Source organism: Carassius auratus, unplaced genomic scaffold (assembly GCF_003368295.1).
Source record: "Carassius auratus strain Wakin unplaced genomic scaffold, ASM336829v1 scaf_tig00050303, whole genome shotgun sequence".
Classification (NCBI taxonomy): domain Eukaryota; kingdom Metazoa; phylum Chordata; class Actinopteri; order Cypriniformes; family Cyprinidae; genus Carassius; species Carassius auratus.
Genome location: NW_020527149.1, coordinates 1 through 10,000, shown reverse-complemented (window position 1 = coordinate 10,000; position 10,000 = coordinate 1). Strand labels below are relative to the sequence as shown.

At 36.7% G+C, this 10,000-nt stretch overlaps 3 non-coding genes and 1 pseudogene across 3 annotated transcripts; all 4 read left to right on the top strand.

The window, feature by feature from the left end:
• The first annotated feature begins 514 nt into the window (after positions 1–514).
• LOC113089568 (uncharacterized) lies at positions 515–631 on the top strand (annotated as a pseudogene).
• Positions 632–1,125: 494 nt separating this feature from the next.
• On the top strand, positions 1,126–1,243 carry LOC113089573 (5S ribosomal RNA). Its single transcript, XR_003286571.1, has one exon. It is a non-coding gene; the product is annotated as a 5S ribosomal RNA (ribosomal RNA).
• Positions 1,244–1,743: 500 nt separating this feature from the next.
• On the top strand, positions 1,744–1,862 carry LOC113089572 (5S ribosomal RNA). Its single transcript, XR_003286570.1, has one exon. It is a non-coding gene; the product is annotated as a 5S ribosomal RNA (ribosomal RNA).
• Positions 1,863–2,649: 787 nt separating this feature from the next.
• LOC113089567 (5S ribosomal RNA) lies at positions 2,650–2,768 on the top strand. The gene has a single exon (XR_003286567.1). It is a non-coding gene; the product is annotated as a 5S ribosomal RNA (ribosomal RNA).
• Positions 2,769–10,000: the final 7,232 nt, after the last annotated feature.

Below are 10,000 nucleotides of genomic sequence, written 5' to 3'. Positions count from 1 at the left end.
TTTTTCACTTAGTATATAATAATTTGGCCAAAAAATAGAGTCAATGCCCGATCTCTGAATATAAGCAGGTTTGGGCCAGGTTAGTACATGGATGGAGACTGCCTGGGAATACCAGGTGCTTTAAATTTTGGATATTTTTCACAAATTATATAATAATCTGCAAAAAAAAAAAAAAAAGAGTCAATGCCCGATCTCTGATTCTTAGAGGTTTAGGTCTGTTTAGTACTTGGATGAGAGACCGCCAAGGAATACCAGGTGCTTAAGCTTTTGAATTTTTTCACTTAGTATATAATAAATTTGGCAAAAAATAGAGTCAGTGCCCGATCTCTGAATATAGCAGGTTTGTTGGTTAGTACTTGTTGAAGACCCCTAGGAATCAGGTGTTAAGTTTGGAACTTTTTCCTAGATTATATACCAGGTGCTTTAAGCTTTTGGGTTTTCTTTCCTACTTATATAATGTACTGGCGAGTAGATTGGCTGATCTTTAAATAGCATTCTCTTTGCAGCAGTCTTCGCTTAGGCCATACCAGCCTGGCTATGCCCGATCTCGTCTGATCTGGAAGCTAAGCAGGTTTGGGCCTGGTTAGTACTTGGATGGGAGACCGCCTGGGAATACCAGGTGCTGTAAGCATTTTGGAATTTTTCACTTAGTATATAATAATTTTGCCAAAAAATAGAGTCAATGCCCGATCTCTGAATATAAGCAGGTTTGGGCCAGGTTAGTACATGGATGGGAGACTGCCTGGGAATACCAGGTGCTTTAAATTTTTGGATATTTTTCACGAATTATATAATAATCTTGCAAAAAAAAAAAAAAGAGTCAATGCCCGATCTCTGAATCTTAGCAGGTTAAGGTCTGGTTAGTACTTGGATGAAAGACCGCCTAGGAATACCAGGTGCTTAAAGCTTTTGGAATTTTTTCACTTAGTATATAATAAATTTGGCAAAAAATAGAGTCAATGCCCGATCTCTGAATTAGCAGGTTTGGGCCAGGTTAGTACTTGGATGAGAGACTGCCTGGGAATACCAGGTGCTTTAAGCTTTTGGGTTTTTTTCCTACTTATATAATGTACTGGCGAGTAGATTGGCTGATCTTTAAATGGCATTCTCTTTGCAGCAGTCTTCGCTTACGGCCATACCAGCCTGGCTATGCCGATCTCGTCTGATCTCGGAAGCTAAGCAGGTTTGGGCCTGGTTAGTACTTGGATGGGAGACCGCCTGGGAATACCAGGTGCTGTAAGCTTTTTGGAAATTTTTCACTTAGTATATAATAATTTTGCCAAAAAATAGAGTCAATGCCCGATCTCTGAATATAAGCAGGTTTGGGCCAGGTTAGTACATGGATGGGAGACAGCCTGGGAATACCAGGTGCTTTAAATTTTTGGATATTTTTCACGAATTATATAATAATCTTGCAAAAAAAAAAAAAGAGATCAATGCCCGATCTCTGAATCTTAGCAGGTTAAGGTCTGGTTAGTACTTGGATGAAAGACCGCCTAGGAATACCAGGTGCTTTAAAGCTTTTGGAATTTTTTCACTTAGTATATAATAAATTTGGCAAAAAATAGAGTCAATGCCCGATCTCTAAATTTTAGCAGGTTTAGGTCTGGTTAGTTCTTGGATGAGAGACCGCCTAGGAATACTAGGTGCTTTAAGCTTTTGGGTTTTCTTTCCTACTTTATATAATGTACTGGCGAGTAGATTGGCTGATCTTTAAATAGCATTCTCTTTGCAGCAGTCTTCGCTTACGGCCATACCAGCCTGGCTATGCCCGATCTTGTCTGATCTCGGAAGCTAAGCAGGTTTGGGCCTGGTTAGTACTTGGATGGGAGACCGCCTGGGAATACCAGGTACTGTAAGCTATTTTGGAAATTTTTCACTTAGTATGTAATAATTTTGCCAAAAAATAGAGTCAATGCCCGATCTCTGAATATAAGCAGGTTTGGGCCAGGTTAGTACATGGATGGGAGACTGCCTGGGAATACCAGGTGCTTTAAATTTTTGGATATTTTTCACGAATTATATAATAATCTTGCAAAAAAAAAAAAAAAAAAAAAAAAGAGTCAATGCCCGATCTCTGAATCTTAGCAGGTTTAGGTCTGGTTAGTACTTGGATGAAAGACCGCCTAGGAATACCAGGTGCTTAAAGCTTTTGGAATTTTTTCACTTAGTATATAATAATTTTGCCAAAAAATAGAGTCAATGCCCGATCTCTGAATATAAGCAGGTTTGGGCCAGGTTAGTACATGGATGGGAGACTGCCTGGGAATACCAGGTGCTTTAAATTTTTGGATATTTTTCACAAATTATATAATAATCTTGCAAAAAAAAAAAAAAAGAGTCAATGCCCGATCTCTGAATTTAGCAGGTTTAGGTCTGGTTAGTACTTGGATGAGAGACCGCCAAGGAATACCAGGTGCTTAAAGCTTTTGGAATTTTTTCACTTAGTATATAATAAATTTGGCAAAAAATAGAGTCAATGCCCGATCTCTAAATTTTAGCAGGTTTAGGTCTGGTTAGTTCTTGGATGAGAGACCGCCTAGGAATACTAGGTGCTTTAAGCTTTTGGGTTTTCTTTCCTACTTTATAAAATGTACTGGCGAGTTGATTGGCTGATCTTTAAATAGCATTCTCTTTGCAGCAGTCTTCGCTTACGGCCATACCAGCCTGGCTATGCCCGATCTCGTCTGATCCTGGAAGATAAGCAGGTTTGGGCCTGGTTAGTACTTGGATGGGAGACTGCCTGGGAATACCAGGTGCTGTAAGCATTTTGGAAATTTTTGACTTAGTATGTAATAATTTTGCCAAAAAATAGAGTCAATGCCCGATCTCTGAATATAAGCAGGTTTGGGCCAGGTTAGTACATGGATGGGAGACAGCCTGTGAATACCAGGTGCTTTAAATTTTTGGATATTTTTCACGAATTATATAATAATCTTGCAAAAAAAAAAAAAAAAAAAAAAAGTGTCAATGCCCGATCTCTGAATCTTAGCAGGTTAAGGTCTGGTTAGTACTTGAATGAGAGACCGCCAAGGAATACCAGGTGCTTTAAGCTTTTGGAATTTCTTCACTTAGTATATAATAAATTTGGCAAAAAATAGAGTCAATGCCCGATCTCTGAATATAAGCAGGTTTGGGCCAGGTTAGTACATGGATGGGAGACTGCCTCGGAATACCAGGTGCTTTAAATTTTTGGAATTTTTTCACTTAGTATATAATAAATTTGGCAAAAAATAGAGTCAATGCCCGATCTCTGAATATAAGCAGGTTTGGGCCAGGTTAGTACATGGATGGGAGACTGCCTGGGAATACCAGGTGCTTTAAATTTGTGGATATTTTTCACGAATTATATAATAATCTTGCAAAAAAAAAAAAAAAAAAGAGACAATGCCCAATCTCTGAATCTTAGCAGGTTTAGGTATGGTTAGTACTTGGTTGAAAGACCGCCTAGGAATACCAGGTGCTTAAAGCTTTTGGAATTTTTCACTTAGTATGTAATAATTTTGCCAAAAAATAGAGTCAATGCCCGATCTCTGAATATAAGCAGGTTTGGGCCAGGTTAGTACATGGATGGGAGACTGCCTGGGAATACCAGGTGCTTTAAATTTTTGGATATTTTTCACGAATTATATAATAATCTTGCAAAAAAAAAAAAAAAAGAGTCAATGCCCGATCTCTGAATTTTAGCAGGTTTAGGTCTGGTTAGTACTTGGATTGAAGACCGCCAAGGAATACCAGGTGCTTAAGCTTTTGGAATTTTTTCACTTAGTATATAATAAATTTGGCAAAAAATAGAGTCAATGCCCGATCTCTAAATTTTAGCAGGTTTAGGTCTGGTTAGTTCTTGGATGAGAGACCGCCTAGGAATACTAGGTGCTTTAAGCTTTTGGGTTTTCTTTCCTACTTATATAATGTACTGGCGAGTAGATTGGCTGATCTTTAAATAGCATTCTCTTTGCAGCAGTCTTCGCTTACGGCCATACCAACCTGAGGGCGCTAGAGAGCTAGTGAGAAACAGGAAGTGTGTTGGCTATAGGGAGGTGAGAAAGGCTCACCCAAACTTTTGTGTTGTTTTTTTGCGTTGTTTTTGTTCAAGATAATTATTTTTGTTTCTAGTTTTTTGTGTTATTTTTGTTATTTGTCCTCCCAACAGCTTTGCTGTTTGGGAGGGATCGTTTTAGTTTTGTGTTTTTTGTTGAAATGGATGGATTAACGGCTACAGACATGGATTTGGCAAAACAGACAAGGCAGCTAACTGAAAATGGACTGGATCAAAGACAACGAGAAAAGGATTACCCAGAAAGGCGAATGAAACGGATCTATACCAAGGAAGCAACGGTAGTGATTGATTTGACGGAGGTACAAGATGGGAGAGCAGAGGACATTATAGAAGCATTGAAAGACAAGATCGAAGTGACTAGCATACTAGCGGTAAGACCAAAAATGATGAAACAATATGAAATTACATTGGAAAAAGAGGAAGATATTGAGAAACTGGAAGAAGGATTGATGATTAAAGGAAAGACTTGTGAAATTAAAAAGTTGAACAATAAGGATTTTGCTGTATCTTTCATGCATCTGCCTGCTTACTTGGAGGATGACGATATTTTAAAGAAGCTGGAGGGATGGGGGGTGACTCCTATCTCACAGATCAAAAGGAGATTCTACCCGGGCACCCGCATTGAGGATGGAACGAGATTCCTGAGAGTACGGTTTCCAAAAGAGGTGGCTTCCCTGCCCTACAGCACGAGAATGGAGACGGAAGAAGGACCTCAGTATTTCAGGGTGATACATAGCCAGCAGGTGAGAACCTGTAGGTTATGTATGAGCCCTGAACACATGATGAAGGACTGTCCTGACTTCAAATGCTATAAGTGCTCGGAAAGGGGACATTTCGCGAGGGATTGTAATGCGGTGAGGTGCCCGGACTGCAGGCTTGTGTTAAACAAGTGCGAGTGCTGGTTCGGAGAACAACATCAGGAGGAAGAGCAGGGGTGTGGGCAGATGCATGAGGAAGCCGGTGAAGAGGAGCTACACGAAAACACGGAAGGAACACCAAGAGAGGATACCACAAGCACGGACGTTGAAGAGGAAAGTGAAAGGACTGGATCAACGCAGTGCAGTGAGGAAACGGGGTCACTGATGGAAATAACTGATACTTTACAGATTCAACTGGAAAAGACAGAGGATCAGGAGTGGGTCAGCGAGGATGGGAGAATGGACAAAGACAGTGAATGCATCGACGATGCCGGCACTACAGGAATCAATAAAAGAAGAAGACAAACTAAGGTAACACCAAATTTAGAGAAAGCCAAAAGAAAAGTATTAAAACAAGGATGTGATGAAAAACAAGACAGTGGGGAAATGGTAAAGGAAGGAGAGTGAATGAACTGACAAAATGGGGATTTTATGGCTTTTATTTTATTTTATGGTGCTGAAAATTGTGACTTTTAATGCTAGAGGATTAATGAATGTTTATAAATTTGAAAAGGTGAAGGAATTGTGTCGAAATGAAGATGTGATTTTATTGCAAGAGACAAACTGGAAAGAGAATGTTATGGAGGATATTAGAAAAAGATGGGAAGGGGAATTACTTGTTAACAATGAAGAGGAAAAAATGGGAGGAGGAGTGGCGGTTTTAATAAGAAAAGACAGAGGTATAAAGACAAAACTTATATATAATGATAAAAAAGGAAAATGTATGGTGGTAGAAATCGAAATGGAAGAAGACAAATTTGTTCTAGTGAACGTGCACGCTCCCAATGGAGAAAAAGAAAAGAAAATATACTTTAATGTTTTAGCTGATGTAATTGAAAAATGGGGGAAGGTGGTGATTGCAGGGGATTTTAACACTGTTTTTAGTAAAATGGATATGGCAAATGGGATGGTTTTTAAATCGGATGGGGGTAGAAAAGAATTAAGGTCATTGATGGAAGAGAAAAATATGATTGATGTGTGGCGGGAAAGAAATGGAAAAAAGAAGGAATTTTCAAGAAGACAGTTGGTGGGGAATTTTATGTGCCAAACCAGAATAGACTATTTTTTAAGTACCAGAAATCTTGAATGTTTCATTGATGGAATATTTTACAAAGAAACGACCTTAAGCGATCACAAAATGGTTTTAATGACGATGGATTTTAAAAGACAAACAAAGGGACCTGGGGTGTGGATTTTAAACACTGAGGTTTTAAAGAATGAAAGTTTTAAAAAAGAGATTGAAATGATATTAGATGGGAGGAAAAAAGACCTGATGTATATGGAAGACAAAAGGCAATGGTGGGAAAATGTTAAGTATGATATTAAGAAATATTCTATGAACTACTGTAATTTATTACAAAAGGTTAAAAGAACCAAGGAGAGAGAAATAAGGAGAACTCTAAAAGAGGAGTTAAATAAAAACCAAGTAGATGTGCAAAAAGTAATTGAAATAGAAAATACGTTGAGAAAAATAGAAGAGGAGAAATGCAAGGGGGCAATGTTGAGAAGCAAAGCAAAATATACGGTGGAAGGGGAAAAATGTAACAGATTCTTTTTTAATCTTGAGAAAAGCAGGGGGAGAGCGGAAACAATTAAAGAACTTAAAAGTAGCAATGGAATGGTGGTCTCAGATACAGAGGGGATTTTAAAAGAAGTGAAATCATTTTATGAGGAACTTTTTAAGTCTGAGGGGGGAGATGAGGAAAAAAGGAATATTTTGTTGCAACAGATAACAAGGAAAGTTGGCGAACAGGATAAAAAAATATGTGAAAGGGAAATAGAAACTGAAGAGATCATACATGCCATAAATCAATTAAGAGTGAGGAAAAGCCCCGGAGTAGATGGTATTGGAAGTGAGTTTTACAAAGTTTTTAAAGAAAAAGTAAGCGTGATTTTAAATGAAATTTTTGAAGAAGTTTTTAAAAAAGAAAGAGTAAGCCCAAGAATGGGGCTAGGATTAATGAAAATAATATACAAGAAAAAAGGAGACAAAACTGAGCTGAAAAATTTTAGACCCATTACAATGCTAAACACTGATTTTAAAATTTTAGCCAAGGTCTTAGCAAACAGATTAAAAAATGTCATGCCAAATATAATAGAAACAAACCAGGCGTATGGAGTAAAGGCGAGAGATATAGCAGATGTTACTAGCAGCATTAGAGATATAGCAGGGTATATAAAAGAAAAAGGCAAAAGTGCTTATGTTATTAGTATGGATTTTGAAAAGGCTTTTGACAGAGTTGAACATGGCTTTTTATTTGCAGTTTTAAAGGAATTTGGGTTTGGGAATAATTTTATTAAATGGATTTCGGTTTTATACAGGGATATTTTTACAAAAGTAAAATGCAATGGTTTTTTAACTCAACCTTTTAAAGTTTTAAGATCCATAAGACAGGGGTGTCCATTGTCGGCGCAGTTGTACTCATTGGTAGCAGAACCTTTAGGGCTTTTAATAAATAGAGAAAAAAGAATAAATGGAATACAAATGGAAGAGGGAGAAGAATTAAAGAAAATATTTCAATATGCTGATGACACGACAATTGTGGTTGAAAATGTAGAAAGTGTTAAAAGAGTGATGGAGAAAACAAAACTGTATTGTGAGGGTTCGGGTGCAAAGATAAATGAAGAAAAAACTGTATACATGAAATATGGAAGGGCAGAGGTTCTTACAGGGGTCTGTAAGTTTACAGAGGTGCAAGAAATAAAGATTTTAGGAATAATTGTAGCAAAGAATGAAAAGGAGGCTACGGACAGTATGTGGGAAGAGACGGTGGGAGGGATGGAAAGAAGACTGATTTTCTGGAGAAGCAGGTTTTTAAGTTTAAAAGGGAAGATTTTAGTTGTAAACATGCTAATGTTATCTAGAATGTGGTATACATTACATGTGATGCCATTGCCAGACTGGGTTTTTAAGAGAATAAAGAAATGTGTTTTTAGAATTTTTATGGGACAAAAAGCCTCCAAGAATTGCATATTTTACACTGATTGGGAAACCGGGGAGGGAGGGATGGGTTTGGTGGATGTAGAACAAAAAATGAAAAGCATGAGAGTAAAGGTGGTAAGAAAATATTTGGATGATACGAACAGAGCAGAGTGGAAGAGATTGATGGCTCTTTATTTAAATAAATGTGGGAATTTTAATTTGGGGGAAAATGTTTTATGGATGAAGCTTAAGAATTGGATGATGGAGGGGATCCCACCATTTTACAAAGAGGTTTTAAGCGCTTGGAGGCTTTTTTTAACAGAGGTGGATTTTAATCCGGAGGGGAGAGAAATGATTTTAAATCAACCTCTGTTTTTAAATGGGAAAATAAAGATGCAAGAGTATGATATCTATTTTAAGAAGTGGTTGCAAGCAGGGTTTGTAAAGGTGAGGGATGTTTTATGGGAATTTAAAGAGGGATTTTTACCACTTCAAGTGATCATAGATGCAATGGATGAGGAGAAGGAGGACTTTAATGTAAATGTTTTAAAAAGACAATATGAACAAGTAAAAAAAGCAATCCCAGGACAATGGCTGGAAGAAATTATTAAGGAGGGAGAAAAGAAAAGAAAATGAGCGTGTTTCTAAAATGTAAAGACAATATGGTGAATTTTAATTTGGGTTCTGTTAAAATGTTTTATGGGTTTTTTATAAATAGAGTTTTTAAAAAACCTCTTGCCAATCAGTTATGGATAAGGCATTTTAATGAAATTGAAGAGGAAGATATATGGAAGAACATGACATGGAAATGGTTGGATGTGGATTTACAAAGTTTTGATTATTTTATTAGACAAAATGTGATTTTTACTGAAATGAGATTGTGTGCAATGCAGAAAGAAACTAATGCCCAATGCAGAGTTTGTAAAAAAGAAGATGAAGGAATTTTACATTTGTTTTTATTCTGTGAGAAGTTGAGCCCATTTTTTAAGGAATTAAAGGAAATAATCAAAGACTTAAGAGATAATGAGGGGACTGTAACTGGAATAGATTTTTTATGTTGGGAATGGCAGAGAATACAGCAAACAAGAAACTAATTAATTTGTTTTTAATTTTGGCCAAAAAAGCAATATGGAAAAGAAGGAATATAGTCAAAAACAGAGATTTTTATTGCTAACCTATGGTTGATTTTTAAACAGTTGGTTGAAGATTATGTAAAAATGCTGTACAGTTATTTTTAAACTGGAAAACAAGATGGGGGATTTTTATGGAATTTTTACGAAGGAGGTTACATATATTTTAAAACAAAAGCACTTTTATATGCCAAGAGAAGATTAAAGAATTTGATGAATTGTGAATTTAGATGTTTTTGGTTTTTAGTGTTATGCATATTTTGAAAAATGCTTTTGTGAAATGCTTTGTTTTTATTAAAATTCCCTGTAACAGCTTTAAAGTCTTGTACAACAACTTATATTTTGACTGTGAATAAAAAAAAAAAAAAAAAAAAAAAAAAAAACAGCTCATGCCCGATCTCTGTCTGATCTCGGAAGAAGCAAGCGCTTTGAGGCCTCTGGTTTAGTGCTTGGATGGGAGACCGCCTGGGAATACCAGGTGCTGTAAGCATTTTGGAAATTTTTGACTTAGTATATAATAATTTTGCCAAAAAATAGAGTCAATGCCCGATCTCTGAATATAAGCAGGTTTGGGCCAGGTTAGTACATGGATGGGAGACTGCCTGGGAATACCAGGTGCTTTAAATTTTTGGATATTTTTCACGAATTATATAATAATCTTGCAAAAAAAAAAAAAGCAATGCCAATCTCAATCTTAGCAGGTTGTATGGTTAGTACTGGATGAAAAACCGCCTAGGAATACCAGGTGCTTAAAGCTTTTGGAATTTTTTCACTTAGTATATAATAATTTGCAAAAAATAGAGTCAATGCCCGATCTCTGAATATTAGCAGGTTTAGGCCTGGTTAGTACATGGATTGAGAGACCGCCTAGGAATACCAGGTGCTTTAAATCTTTTGGGTTTTTTCCTACTTATATTTAATGTAACTGGCGATGTAGATTGGCTGATCTTTAAATAGCATTCTCTTTGCA